The sequence below is a fragment of the Myodes glareolus genome, chromosome 3 (assembly GCF_982192425.1).
Source record: "Myodes glareolus chromosome 3, mMyoGla1.1, whole genome shotgun sequence".
Lineage (NCBI taxonomy): Eukaryota > Metazoa > Chordata > Mammalia > Rodentia > Cricetidae > Myodes > Myodes glareolus.
Window position 1 is genome coordinate 3,447,388 of NC_142028.1, and position 15,891 is coordinate 3,463,278.

General features: G+C 43.8%; 1 non-coding gene across 1 annotated transcript; it reads left to right on the forward strand.

The window, feature by feature from the left end:
• Positions 1–2,434: 2,434 nt before the first annotated feature.
• On the forward strand, positions 2,435–2,516 carry LOC125399528 (small nucleolar RNA SNORD45). The gene has a single exon (XR_007231691.1). It is a non-coding gene; the product is annotated as a small nucleolar RNA SNORD45 (small nucleolar RNA).
• Positions 2,517–15,891: the final 13,375 nt, after the last annotated feature.

Sequence of the window (15,891 nt, forward strand, 5' to 3'; positions counted from 1 at the left end):
TGTCTCTCCCCGGAAGAGGTAGCTGCTGCCGTGGCTCCTCTCCTCTCTCTGCCCCCACCCCAGTTTCTCTCTCTCCTTTCTGCTCTTCTCCCCTTTCCCCTTTCCCTTTCCCCTCCATAACCCACTTTCTCTGCATGGCGTGTCTCTGTCTCACCAGCGGAGCAGCTCCCATGCTTTACCACTGCAGCTCCTCGTGGCCCGCTGACTGCTGCAGCCACTCGGGGAATAGCACTGTTCTACTTTTCCATGACACTCTCTTGGTTCTTCCCTTTCTCCTGGTCTTCTCTTCTTTTCCTCTCTTGCTTTCCCCCACTCTCTCCTCACATGGTCTGGGTCTATTCCGCTCGCCCTGTTCAATCTAGACTTTTCAAGATGCCTCTGGCTGCTCACTTCCTCAAGTCTAAGATAAAAACCTCCTTAACCATATTTTGGAGTGGCCATGTCCTCATTTTCATTCATTCTGCAAGTTTGCATGTGTACCACGTGTATGTCTGGTGCCTAAGGAGCTGAGAAGGCACCGGACACCCTGGACCGGAAGTTGTGGTCAATTGTGAGCTACCTTGTGGGGGAAGTGAACAGAGACCTTCTGCAAGGGAACAAATGCTCCTGACTGCTGAGCCGTTTCTCCAGCTCCTGACTTTGTTTTGGTTTTTTTGAGAATGGGTCTACGGTACTGCTGACTGGCCTGAACTTGTTATGTAGACAGTGCTGGCCTTGAAGTCACAGAGATATTCCTGCTGTTGCCTCCTGGGTGCTGGGGTTAAAGGCATGTGCCGCCACACCTGATTCCTGGCTTATTGTTTTAATGAGGTTTGGAAATGATGCTTTTACATTCTGAAGTATTTAGTAATGCTTTACGTTTCTAAACTGTTCCTTCTCTTCTCTCTCTACATTCTCCGTGGGCTTCGATTCTCCTGTGTTTTAGGTTTCGTGAGAGCATAGTGCTGTCACGCACACCCATCCTGTTCTCTTCTGGCATTGCCATGGTTCCCGAGTTCCCTCTGACAGATTTAGGACTTTACTCTGTTTTTAAAGATGATTTCGTTTTTAGAAAGAAATTTATTCATTATTTAATGTGTGTGTGTTGTTTTTTTTTTTGTTTTGTTTTTTTTTTGCTTTGCTTTTAAAGACAGAGTCCCTCTACGTAGCCCTGGCTCCCCACTCACTCTGTAGACCAGGGTGGTCTTGAACTCAGAAATCTGCTTGTCTCCACCGCCTCTTAAATGCTGGGATTAAAGGTGTGTGCCACCATACCTCCCTTGTATATTTTATCACCCACAATTGGCATCTTGATACTTCTGATGCTCTAGTCTCCTTCTCTCCCCATTCCTCTGAGGACCTCTCCAGATCTGACTCTCGACATGCACTCCTTTTGACCACGCTCATCTTCTTTCTGGGCTTCATCTCAGAGAATGACGTTGCCCGGTTACCCAAACCAGAAAGCCTTTCATTCTTTCCTCTGGGCATGGTGCTGTACCCATAACCCCAGCATTTAAGACTCAGAGGAGGAGGAGGATTCCTTGAGTGTAGGAGTGACCAGCTTGGCTAGCAAAGCAAATCCCAGTCTCAGAACAGGGCTGGGAGTTGGCCGGAGTGCTTGCTGAGCTTGCATGCAGCCCTGAGTTTGATCCCAAGTCCATTCTGCCTCTCTCGGCACTGGCTTGGTTTACGATTACAGTTGGCACTTGTAGGGCCCAGCCATGACATGCTCAACAGAGGCGTGAGTTTCAGTTCACCCTAAGGCAATACCTGGTTCCAAGAAAGACCACCCAGGCATCATCCAAGAGAAAATACCTAACATTCCAAACCCAGCACACACCCATCGCCTTTTCACCAGGACACCCGTAGACAAATGTCAGTCAATCAGGTCGCCTTTTCACCAGGACACCCCTAGACAAATGTCAGTCAATCAGGGGACCTGAGTTCAAACTTGAATAAAGGTTCTTTGCTTTTACATAAGGAACTCAGCCTCCTTGCTGGTTTCTGCAGACGCTACCATCTGGACTTAACAGTGCGCTCTCTCTCTCTCTCTCTCTCTCTCTCTCTCTCTCTCTCTGTCTGTGTGTGTGTGTGTGTGTGTGTGTGTGTGTGTGTGTTTGTTTTGTTTGTTTGTTTGTTTTTGTATGAGTGGAGGGTGTTGTTTTTGTGCTGGGATTAAAGGCAAGTGCCAGCACAGCCAGCTGGCTTTCTCTTTTATTTTACTCCCTTCAATCTATTCTCTCCAAAGCAGCATAATCTTTTGTTTTGTTTTGTTTTTGGGACAGAATTTCTCTATGCAACAGCCCTAGCTGTCCTGGTACTCGCTTTGTAGACCAGGATGGCTTCAAACTCACAGAGATCCACCTGCCTCTGTCTCAGTCTGTCTAGTACTGCCAGGACTCCAGGCTTGTGTCACCATGCCCACCCCACTTTAATATTTGAAAAGCCTGTTCTTGGTCAATGATGTGTTGGTATGTATTATCTGAATTTCGCTGATGTGTAATAACACTTTCACTCTAGAATTACGCTGAGACCCTGAAAAGGTTAAAAAAGAAAAAGAAAAAGAAAAAAAAGCTAGTTCTTCCATGTGCAAGCAAGATGAAGTTGTGGTTCTGTAAAGAAAAGATCCAGCTCTGCACAGCTCAGCTCTGTATATCTGCCCGCTCCATCTCTACCTGTGGCTACCTCTCCACTCAGCCGCAATGAATTATGCCTGCTTTGCCTGTGTTTACTGACCTAGCCTTTCTTAGTCCCTGCCCTGTCTGTCTTCATAGTTGGTTAACAGGGTCACGCCCCAGACAACCTTCTGCCCCCCAACTGACTCCAGTGGGCCCTGTGATCCTCTGGGCAGTCCTGCTTCTTCCTAATCTCCTTCCTTCCAGGGCACTGTTTGTGGGTGCAAGTCTGAATAACAGAATACCAAAGCAGTAACGGGATGTGAACTCTAAGGCTGGGTTATCGGGAAACTAGCTTTTTTCTTGTAGTTCTTCCTTGCAGCCTCTACCTGTGAGCAGTGGTGGAGGGAGGACTGCAGCCCTCAGGAAAAGGGTCACAGAGACTGTGAGTGGACCCGGACTGGGTTCTTTCTCTTGTAAGGAGCATCCCAGCAGCCAACAAGGCTGCTACTTCAGGAAAGATCAGCCAGGCAGTGCCCAACCAAGCAAACCTGGTATCTTAAACCTGGTGTGTTTGGTAAGTTAATTACACAGTAACGGATAATCCAGTGCAGCCACAGAAGCCCTGCCTGCCTCCACACCAGATCCACCGTCCTGAGTTCTAGAGCCAAATGTCTGCATCTTCCACGTCTAGCCATGACCTTTCCTATAAGTGACCAGTATCCAGTCCATACCCAAGTCTCCAGATTGCGGCACTGTAGTGAGAGGGAGAATCGTGCCTCGGATCCACTTAATGTGAACGGGAGCTCGCACAGCCCCTTGGTCGCTCCGACTTTCTGAATGGAGGGAGGGAGGGCGCCTTCCAGGGTGGTGCAGGAGCGCTCAGCTCTGTGGCTGTATGGTTCCTGCAAAAGCGAAACTTGCGTTCTCCTACCGCTTTCACTTTCTGGGGCTTGCATAGCAGGGCACCACCCCACCCCTACCACACACACTAAGGGCCCTAGGGCATCGGAGACCTGACCTGGCCTGGCCTGTCTGTCGCCGGGTTCTGCTGGGCTGGAATGCAGTCCCCCAGCTCTAGAGACGCTCCAAGGACAGAAAAGCAGTCCTACTGTGCTTCTGCACCCGGGTGTCCTGGGTCGCCCTGCCGTTCCTGTGATATCTAGTGCTGAGGTTGTGCGTGTGAACTGTGCTACACATTCGTGGCTGAATTTTCACAAAAGGGAATGGGTTAGAAGGGGAGAATTCTCCCGAATTCCAGTTTTGTCACTTATGATGACCTGACCTGACCTGACCAACCTATACCTTCTGTTCTCTGGGTTGGCTGGGAAGCTAATTTCCCAAGATTGTTCAGAAACAAAATTAACCCACATGTACGACATTGCAAGGTATGAAAATTCTTGGATATTTTTAAAGGAGCGTAACGATCCTGTTGTTTTTTCCATTGGCAATGTAAAAAAACAAAAGACGCTTTGAGGTTTGTTGTTGTTTGTTTATTTGTTTTCTAATGCTGGGGTTCAGACTCAAGGCCCTTCCAGTACCAGGCCCGCATTGACTGCTGAGTGAAACCACCAGTCTTTAACAGATTCTGCTAGCTAGTTGACAAGGTGACACTTTTTTATTTTTGTTTTTGTTTTTTGTTTTGTTTTTTTGTTTTTTGTTTGTTTTGGTGTACTGGGATAAAGGCTGAATGTCATCAAGGAACTTTTGTATTTGTATTGTTGGTTGTGTTTTGTTTTGTTTTCTGAGACAGGGTCTTGCTATGTAGCCTAGGCTAGCCTCCTCACATTTCTGCCTTCGCCTGTGAATACTGGCCTACAAGGCATGCGCCATCATACTTTATGACTTCTGTTTTATTGTTTTTTTATTATTTTTCTGGTACTTTTTGTTTGGGTACAGATGATCAGTCCCTGAGCCGTGTTCCTGTGAAGTGAGTGCTCTCCCCGTTTTGTTGGTTCTTCAGCCCCATGAAGCCAGCTGCTCTAACACGAAGAACAGATGTGTCTGAACCTGCCCCTGACTCTCAGGAGCTGAGGTATTTCCCCATCTGTAGTGAGATCTCCTTGGCACCTTTGCTGTCTGGTCCTGCCACAGATGGAAGTGGCCGTGGCAGATCCAGAACCACACAGTACAGTGGTGATAATCTGTGTCTCTGCTGTCATCGTCAGCAGAGAGACAGACTCCTGGACCACACTCAGCTGGCCTACGGGCATTATTCCATTTTCAAGTCAACAAACCTGTTTTCTATGCTAAACACATTTGAGTGTCTGCTTATTATTCAGATTAGAACTGGTGAGGAAGATACAATGGGGATCCAATGAGGAAGATCATTGACCCGTTGTTTGTTTGTTTTTGTTTTTCTTCAAATCAGCCATGTTAATTACCCGACAGTGTTTTAGCTGCCCAGCAAGGTCAGAAAAGGATCCAAACACATTCCATTGAGGGACCGGGACTGTGGCTCAGTTGGAAGAATGCTTGTCTTGCACACATGAGACTCTAGACACAATCTATAACATGACACAGAAGCTCACAACTGTCCGCAACTTCAGCCCCAGGGAAGCTGACACCCTCACATAGGTACACACGCAGGACAAAGACTAAAGCACACAAAATAAATAAAATCATTGAAAAAAAAAACGGGCAATGGTGGCACGCGCCTTTAATCCCAGCACTCAGGAGGCAAGAGGCAAGCAAATCTCTGTGAGTTCAAGGCCAGCCTGGTCTACAGAGCAAGTTCCAGGACAGCCAGGGCTACACAGAGAGACCCTGTCCTGAAACAACAAGAAGAAAAGGCTGTGAGTAAGGCTGGCCTCAAACACAGACCTTTGCCTCCAAGGGGACCACCCGTGTGCACCACCACCTGACCCCCCCCAAAAAAAAAGAAAGAAAAGAAAAGAAAAAAGAAAACAAAAATCTTTTTAAGTTAGCTATGGATGGTTTATAGGCACAGATTATCCGCTACCTCTTTTTCCTCAACAACACAGAAATTATTATACTTTGTAGCCAGTTTTCACCAACAGTAAATTTAAATTTAGGGTGCTAGAGATATAACTCGATGGCAAGGGCCCTGGTTTAATACCTGGTACAATTTTCCTTTTCTGTCTTCCTTCCTTCCTTCCTTCCTTCCTTCCTTCCTTCCTTCCTTCCTTCCTTCCTTTCTTATTTGATTTTGGTTTTTTGAAATGGGGTTTCTCTGTGTAGTTTTGGAACCTGGCCTAGAACTCGCTCTGTAGACCAGGTTTGGGCCTCGAACTCACAGAGATCCGTCTGCCTCTGCTTCCCAAGGGCTGGGATTAAAGGCATGCGCCACCACCGTTGTGCCACCACCGTCCAGCAGTTTTTCGTTACTTATAGGTACTAAATATTGAATCTAGAGCTTGGTGTATTCTGTAAGCATTACATTGCTGAAGTTTTTGTTGGTGGTTTCCTTTTTTGTTTGAATTTGTTTTTAGGTTGTTGGTTTTGTTGTTTTATCTCGGGTGTTTTGCCTGAATACATGCATATATGTTTGTATACCAATTGTAGAGTTGTTGCTCACGGAGACCAGAAGATGACATTGGGTCCCTTGAAACTGGAATTATGAAGAATTGTGAGCTGCCATATGGGACCTGGGAACTGAACCTTGGTCCTCTGGAAGAGCAGCCAATGCTCTTAACTCCTTACTTATTTACTCAGTCTTGCTGCTACTACTTTTGTTGCTGTTTGCTGCTTTTTTAAAGCAAGGTTTTGCTTTGTAGTTGGCCTGGAAACTCTATCCGTGAAACTCAAGAGTCTTCCACCTCTGCCCCCTAAGTGCTGGTATTACAGTCACACACCACCATGCCTGACTTTGCTTGCCATTAAAAATAATAAATATTAGTCATCACTTACAATAATTAAAGATAAACAAGATGTTGTGAAGCTACATGAATTTAGCTGGTTAAGAATTTTATGACAGCCAGGCGGTGGTAGTGCACGCCTTTAATCCCAACACTCAGGGGGCAGAGGCAGATGGATCTCTGTGAGTGTGAATCCAGCCTGGTCTACAGAGTGAGTTTTAGGACAGCCAGGATTACACAGAGGAAACCCTGTCTCGAAAAATCAAAATAAATAAATAATAAGAAAAATCTAAATAAATAAGAGATGGATTTATAGATCAACTGCCAATTTACAGTAAATGGTAAGAAATCTAGTGCCAAAAAAAGCAGATGGTCGGCCCGGATTCCCAACATCAATACTGTGGACAGTACAGAAACCAAAGCTACCCTGGGATGATGGAAGTTAGAGGTCAGGAGTTCTACGCTGAAAAGCATGAGACTGAGTAGGCCTTCCTTGTAATATGTGGAAATTCAGATTATGAATCAGTATTATAGTGCAAAGTTACAAAAAGCATACAGAACACCAAATAGATTGAACCAGAAAAGAAAGTCCCCTCACCATATAATATCAAAACAATAAACATACAGAACAACAACAACAACAAAATTATTATTAAAAGCTGCAAGGGAAAAATGTGAGTAACTTGTAAAGGCAGACTATTAGAATTACACCTGACTTCTTACTGGAGACTGTAAGAGCCAGAAGGGTTTGGACGTGTGTCCTGCAGACTCTAAAAGACCAAAGATGCCAGCCCAGACTACAATAGCCAGAAAACTTTCAGTGACCATAGAGTGAGAAAACAAGAAATTCCATGATAAACTCAAACAATTTTCTAGCCACAAATCCAGCCCTACAGAAGGTGCTAGAAGAAAAACTCCAACCCTAGGAGATTAACTACACAGGCAATTAGTAATATCATACCAGAAAAACCAAAAGAAGGGAAACACAGACACACCGCCCCAACTACCACCACCACCACCACCAACAACAACAACAACAATAATAGCAAAGAATTAACAACCATTGGTTGTTAATATCTCTCAATATCCATGAACTCAATTCCCTGATTAAAAGACACAGGCTAACAGAATAGATGGGAAAACAGGATCCATCCTTCTGGTACATACAACAAACACTTCAACATCAAAGATATACACTACCTCAGAGAAAGGATTGGGAAAAGATCTTCCAAGCAAGCAGACCTAAGAAACAACCTGGCAAAGCCATTCTAATGTCTAACAAAGTAAATTTCAAACCAAAATTAATCAAAAGAAATGGGGAAGGACACTTCATACTTGTCTAAGAACACATCTAAAGCATCATCCACCATGACCAAGTAGTCACCATTCCAGAAATGCAGAGATGTGAAACTCAGTGTGATCCACCACATAAACAAACTGAAAGTAAGAAACCACGTGATCATCTTTTGACAAAATCCAACACCCCTTCATCATAAAAATCTTGGAGATGGTAGGGATGCCAGGAATGTGCCTCATTTACAGCAAACCTATAACCAACATGAAATTAAATGGAAAGAAACTCAAAGCAATTCCACTAAAATAAGGCTATTTCCCCTCTCTGTGTCTATTCAATATAGTACTTGAACTTCAAGTCTGAACTCTGAGACAACTGAAGGTGATCAAGGGTAAATAAATTGGAGAGGAAGAAGTCAGTTTCATTCTTTGCAGATGATATGATAGCATACATAAATGACACCCAAAATTCTACCAGGGAACCCCTAAAGGTGATAAACACCTTTCATTGAAGTGGCTGGATAAAAGATCAACTTAAAAAACAAAGATAGTCGCCCTTCTATATACAAATGACAGACTGAGAAAGAACTCAGGTGAGTAACACCCTTCACAAAGCCAAAGATGACAGAAATATATTGGGGTAATTTTAACCAAGCAAGCTAAAGACTTGTATAGTAAAAACTTCTAGTGATTGAAGTGTTACATTTCAAACTCAGGAGAAATGGCTGCTGTGCCTATTGAACATCAAAGCTGGGACCTGGCCTTCAGTCATGTTCTTTGCTTTCCTTTTTACATCTTTTTTCATTCATGAAAAAGAAATTGAAGAAGATAACAGAAGAAGGAAAGAGCTCCCTTGCTCGTGGATTGGTAGGATTAACATAGTAAAAATGGCCATTCTGCCAAAAGCAATCTACTGATTCAATGCAATCCCCATAAAAATTCCAACACAATTCTTTTCTTCTTTCTGGGTTTTTCGAGACAGGGTTTCTCTGTGTAACAACTCTAGCTATCCTGAAACTAGCTCTGTAGACCAGGTTGACCTCAAACTCACAGAGATCTGCCTGCCTCTGCCTCCCAAGTGCTAGGATTAAAGGCTTATGCCACAACTGCCCAGACAAACACAATTCTTTACAGATTTTGAAAGTGCAATACTTAACTTCATATGGAAAAACGAAAAGCCCAGGATAGCTAAAACAACCCTGAACGACAAAAGAACTTCCAGAGTTCTCACCATCCCTGATTTCAAGCTTTATTATAGAGCTATAGCCTTTATTACAGAGCTATAGTAATAAAACCCATATGGTATTGGCATAAAAATAGACACACTTGCTGGAACAGGCTCCAAAACTACAGGGAAACCCTGGACAGAGAGAGAGAGAGGGGAAGAAAACAATCAAACAAACAAACAAAAGCCAAACACGTTGATCAATACAATCAAATAAAAGATCCAGATATAAACCACACACCTGTGGACATGGACACCTGATTTTTGATAAAGAGGCCAGAAAGACACGATGGAGAAAAAGACAGCATCTTCAACAAATGGTGCTGGTCTGACTGGATGTCTGCATGTAAAAGAATGCAAATCGATCCAAGTTTATCACCCTGCCCAAAACTCAAGTCCAACTGATCAAAGATCTCAACAAAAAACCAGAAACTCTGAACCTGATAGAAGAGAAAGTGGGGAATAGCCTGGAAGGCACTGGCACAGGAGACAACCCTCTGAAGAGAACACGGATAGCACAGGCACTACGATCGACAATTAATAGATTGGGCCTCATGAAACCGATAAGCTTCTGTAAGGCAAAGGACTTCAAAGCTGCCGTCTACAGAATGCAAGAAGATTTTTACCAACACCACACCACATCTGATAGAGAACTAATATCCAAAATACAGAAACAACTCAAGAAAATAGATATCAACAAACCAAGAAACCCAGTTTAGAAATGGGGTACACCAGACATTGTGGAACCTGCCTTTAATCCCTGTCTCAAACAAATAAACAAACTAACAAAAAGTATATCAGAGAATTCTCAATAGAGGAACCTCAAATGACTGAGAAACACTTAGAGAAATATTCAACATCCTTAGCTATCAGGGTGATGCAAATCAAAATTACTTTGAAATTCCATTTTACCTGTCAGAATTGCTAAGATCAATAACACAAGTATATCCCAGTTACCTTAGAAAAGATGAATAGTACAAAATGATAACAAAAGATATGTGATTTCTAATCATTGAATGTTTTGTTTATGGGGGAAATATATATAAATTTGGTCTTTCAAGTCAGGGTTTCTCTGTGTAACAGCCCTAGCTGTCCTGAAACTAGCTCTGTACACTAGGTTGGCCTCAAACTCACAGAAATCTGCCTGTCTCTGCCTCCCAAGTGCTGGGATTAAAGGTGTGCGCCACCACTGTCTGACTGTAGTAAATATTCTGAAGGAAAATAATAAGAAAACCTAGAGGGGCTCATTTTCTTTTCTTTTTATTTTCAAGTCTTGCTATGTAGCCCAGGCTGGCCTCAAACTCACAACAATACTCCTGCCTTAGCGTCCTGAGTAGAGAGCATAGGCATGCTCTACCATAACCAGCTATAGTTTAGTTCTTTAAGAAGCATTTCCAGTGTTTTAGTTATACTATACTAGGGAGAATGCTCTTGCCCCAACACAACTGTATTCTGCAAACAGTTGTTCAGGTGTGATTTCAACAACCTAGTAAAATTTATCTTCCCTCAAGTATCATTTAATAAGAGCTAAAAATAATTAACCTTAAGTATGGGAGTTATATTTAATAAGCATCTTAATGCCACAGATATTGCCTCATTAATCTTCACAGTAATTCTGTGAAGTATGTTTTGTTATCCCTTTCTTTAAATATATGTATGTATGTATATATATATGTATGTGTGCATATATATACATATATGAATAAATCTTATTTATTAAAAATAGATTCTCCTTTCATATAATACTGTCTCTTTATAGAAATGAAGAAGCTGAGCTGGAGGATGCCCAGGGTTTGTAAGGTCACATATCCAGTGTAATGGCAGATTCTGGGTGACAGAAACCCAAACATCAAGAAAAGTTCCTGGTGATCTTTCCACATGGAGTGTCATGGCACACGAAGCTGATGTTTCTGAGGTAATCCCAGATACTCTGACTACCCATCAGCCGAGAACCTCTAAAAAGAGAAGCTAGAAGAAGAAATGTAAACATTTACTGGGCTCCATGGAGCGGACTTGTAATCCCAGCTACTTCAGAAGAGAAAACCCAAAGTCAGCCTAGGCGTCTTCATAAAACTATGTGTCAAAACAAAAGTCAAATGAGGACTGAGAGTACATCTCCGTGGTAAGAAAGAGGGGGCTGGAGAGGGAAGAAGGAAGGAAGAAAAGAACGGAGTGTTTATTTCAGATGGGGTCATACTATGTTGTCCTTGTTGGCCCAGACCCCACCCATGTGTGTAAATCAGTCTGGCCTCAAGTTTGTGACAACCTGAATCTGCTTGCTGAGTGCTGGGATGCCAGTCCTGTGCATTTGGAAAGGTGGGTGAGTGTCCTGAATTCATCATTTAGGGTTCTTTCCCAGGTCAACCTTGCTTCTTGGAACTCAGTCTTTGTTTTAGAAGTCCCAGCAACACATAGCGTTCTACTTCCCTCCTCTGTGCTCAGAGCAGGGCGTCTGGTGTCTGGATGACATGTGAAAGAGTGTTGCCACGTGACCTGTCTTTCTCACCGCAGACAGGAGAATGAGAGCTGAGGTGTGGCAGAGCTTGGGGGCTGCAGTACCTGCCTGTAATTCCAGTACTTGGGGCGTTGAGGTCGGAGGATTTCTGTGAATTCAAGGCCAGCCTGGCCTATGTTGGGAATCAGAGGCCAGACTGAGTGTGTGAAACTGTCCAGACCAATCACCACCCTCCCTTCCATTCCCCCACCACACCATGTCCACCACCACATCACAAAAAGAAAGGAAGGAAGGAAGGAAAGAAGGAAGGAAAAAAAGAGAAATCTCTTTTGTGTCCTTTGAATGCCAATAGAACAGTTCAGAAGTCCAAGGTGACCTGTCCGACCAAGTGAACCAGTGTGCTTGGGGAGGTGTCCACCACAGTGAAGTTATACTACCAATCTCAATGCACTTCTTAATGAGCCGCAGGCTGAAAAGAGATGGCCCTTTCCCGGGAAGGTGTCTGTAAACACTAAGTAGGCAAAATGTTGACTTCAAAGCGGCCGAATTAAGCCTAGGATATTTTAAAATCAAAAGTTACTAGCACAAGGCAGACGAGATTGCTCAGTAGTTACCTACTGACACTTGCTGTCGAGCCTGTTGATAGGAATTCCATCACTGGGGCCCACAGAGTGGATGGAGAGTCAGCTCCTGCAGCTTGTCCTGTGATCGCTGCGTGTATGAACACACAGACACACATTTACTTAAAGACCAGTGCGGAAAGACTGATTCCGTGCTCATTAGCCCTGAGAGCTGCGTTGTCTCCCAAGCTCATTTTGTGCAGTGATAAATGAAATGCGCATCAAGATTAGATGCTTAGCACCCAGGGAAGGTGTGCCCTAAAGAGAGCAAGCTGATTAACTGCCCTGTGTTTTGTTTTTCAGGATTCCTCTTCAGCACTAATTCCTCTTTCCTAGGTCTACTTTAGCCGTGGGTCTCACAGTCCTCCAAGAAAGCACTGGGAATCTGGGAGGGTTTTTTCCTTTTCCCACTCCCTGTCTTCTTTCCTTCTTTTTGTTTTTGGAGACTGGATTTCATGCTGCCAATCCTGGTCTTGAGCTCCTGTCTCAAGGTTCTGAGAACTGAGATAAAGGCATGCACCACCCTAGCTGGCTCCTGTGAACTTTTGAGAATGGTTCAGGGGTAAGGAGTGGAAGAAGTGCGGTTTGGAGAACTGAGGAGCTGCGAATACATTGGAGAGGCCCACTATCCTTAGGATGGCATGTTTAGGAAAATCTGGGTCCGGCAGCCAATCATTCCTCACATTAGATGAAGGCGCAATGCCTCTACCTTTTGAGTCTTTTATTCATCCTGGGAAGCGGGCAGCATTTACAGCTGGATCCTTGCTGGTCCTGTTCTTCCTGAGCTCATGTGCTCAGAACCTGTTTATCAAGACCAAGACCAACGCTGTTGGCTGGTTTGCAGAAAACAAAGCCATTAATGCTAGTTAACGTATTAATTGCAGAAAGTGTTTCTTTAGGTTTCTGTTGGCAACAAGTTACCGACTGGCTTACTGAGTAAGTGAAGTAGATCCAGACTCAATTTACAACCTCATCATATAGTGGTTTAATCTTCCTGATGCCGCCTTTCTTTATTAGAGTTGCCAAAGTGCCAAGTTTACCATTTACAGGCCCATACCCATATCTCATTTAGGAAAAAACAGATAAATAAATCTATGTCCAAAGGAGAAAGCCTTAACCTGTACTCAGGGTTACAGTAATTACTTAAATTCCAACTGATTAAAGCAGCTGCACTCCCTGGCCAGTCTGCCGCCATCCTAAGGAAGCCAGCAAGCCTCACGATTTGGAAAATGTCCTCCTCTTATTCCCTAATTGTCTCCTCCTGTGTGCTTATTGGTCTTCAGGTAACAGTACCCTTCTAGAGCAGCCAGGGGAGCATCCATTGGGATGGACTATGCCCCCCACAGGGCACCCAAGGGACTAGGGGTGGAGCTTCATCGCTTTGCCACCTACTGCATCTGTAACCACCAGATGTTAGGCACATTTTATATATATATATATATATATATATATATATATATATACATATATATATATATATATATATATAGTGTTCAAGGCCAAGACTGAGCAAGAATAAAAATGAATAGCTGGGAACTGTTGCTACCGAGCCTCAAAACCTTGAATTTTCTTTTCTCGTTTTTCCTTGTTTTTGGCCAATTGATAAATTCTATTATTTCTTTAGGGGTTTTGTTGTCTTTTTAGAAAGTTTTTCTTAAAAAAAAAAAAGAACAGAAAAAAAAAGTTTTTCTTAGATTTGTTTATTTTATTTTATGTGTGTGAGTGTTTTGCCTGCATGGATGTATATGTGTCTGTGAGTGTATGTACCATTTGTGTGTGCCTGGTGTCTGCAGAGGTCAGAAGAAAGCACTGGGACCCCAGGAACTGGAAGTACAGATGTTTGTGAGCCACTGTGTGAATTCTGGGAACTGAACACTGGTCTTCTGCAAGAGTAAGAAGTACTCTTAACCACTGAGACATCACTCTAGTCCCATTTTTCAAAACATATATGTATGCATGAACATGCATGCCTCAGTGTGTGGAGGGGTGTTTTAGGACGGGATCATCAATCCCCCCTCAAACAGTAGTTCCATGGATCAGTTTAGCTAGGTTTTAGCACCATCCTTAATAGAACTAGGTCCCCTGGAGAAGGTATTTTGTGTGGATAAACCTTACCCAATCATTTGAAAGTATCTTTGAGAGAAACATCCCTCATTCTTTGATCGATTAGCTGAGATCTGTGAAACAAATTTACATATACACAAAACAAGTTAGTGGGGCTGGTGAAGTGCCAGTTTATTTCATATCCAATAGGCACACGCAAGAGGAAGCACCCAGTGGTGAGTTACTGGAAGGGGCAGTCAGGATTCCTTGTTTCTATTGTCTGAACTCTTACTGGGTTAAGAGGAGTGAGAGGCAGGCACTTGGAGCAAAGCCAGTGACTTGGGGAAAGATTGGGAATGTTTTCAGAACTTCTGGGAGTCTCACAGGTTTGTCTCCTGTGATCTGCCGCTTCCTGAAGAAGAAACTCAGGCAAGTTTCTGTCCTGAAGAGGATGTAAGGTGATTCCATTTCCCTGAAGTTGTTCTCAGTCAGATGGGTAAGGGGCCAAGGTGGCTTTTTTTCCTGTAATGGTTGATTCTCAGATCTCGGCACTTTACAATAATATTGATACCAACTTCAGCTTTCAGGTGTACGGCCTTGAAAGGCCTAGTTACACATGGAGAAGAAGAAATAAAACAGCTCAAACCCAGACTCAGTTTCTCCTGTCACTCATAGGTTACCAGATGTGTGGGGTTTACTAAGACACAAAACAAGCAGGTCTGTAATTGACCCTGGCTGGGTGGGCCCTAATTTGTTTGATCTATCTATCTATCTATCTATCTATCTATCTATCTATCTATCTATCTATTTATTTGTGGTCCTAGGAACTGAACCCAGGGCATTTCAGGTAACCCACCCAGAAGTAGGAAAGTGTCCTATTACAGAGCTACAGCCTACTGTGCCCCCTAAGTTTTGTTTAGTTTGAGGCAGGGGGGCACTATGTAGGCCTGGGAGCTCTCTAACTCAGGCAGGATGTAAGCCAGTCTGGCTTTGAACTGTCTAAGAAGCTGAGTATGACCTGAACTTCTCTTCCTAGTCAGTGTGTAGCCCAGGCTGTCCTGGAACTTGTGTCAATCCTCCTGCATCAGTCGCCTGAATGCTGGGGTCACAGACATCACACCTAGCTCCTTTCCCTTAGTTTACGTAATACTGCAACTCTCTGTTGGAGAGAGCGCCCAATCCTAGGCGAGTGTTTATCACCAGCCCTAGATTGTTTCAACAGCTTCCCTCCAATCACTGCCAGTCAGTGTTTTCAAATTTCAAAGTGTCTCAGTTTCAATTTGCTTGAATGCTCTCAGACTTCAGAGAAACACGTTTGTCAGGACAGCTGAGAAAGATACAAAGGATGAGATAGCACTGGGCAGTGTGGGGCAATGGTCAGAGCTTCCCTACCCTTGCCAGACAAGCCTCAGTCCCGGCTGCCCTGTGCTTATCCAAAATGAAGCTTTCTGAACCACGTCCATTTGGTCTTTATGGAAATTGCCCTGAGTAGGCATGAGCAAACAAGGCACAACAACATCGAAACAGGGACTGAACCAAAAGAAGATAATCATAACATAACCAAGTCCTAACAGACAACTGTCAGGTAGGAAACCAAGCCAGGCCTGTTGGTTGGGATTCTTCAGCCATTCTCCTCTCTGTTTGGGACAGGGCCCCTGTGAAGCAGGTCTTATCATCCCCCATCAGCCAAAGGGCCAAAGGAACTCTTAGCCAGGGCCAGAGGAGATAAGCTTTTCTAAGACCTGCCTTGGGGGGAGAAGGAGCAGGTGAAAGGGAGGCAGAAGGTCAGGGATTTTTCCTGCTGAGGCCAGCAACATCAGCTTTAGTCTCCTGTTTTTGTACT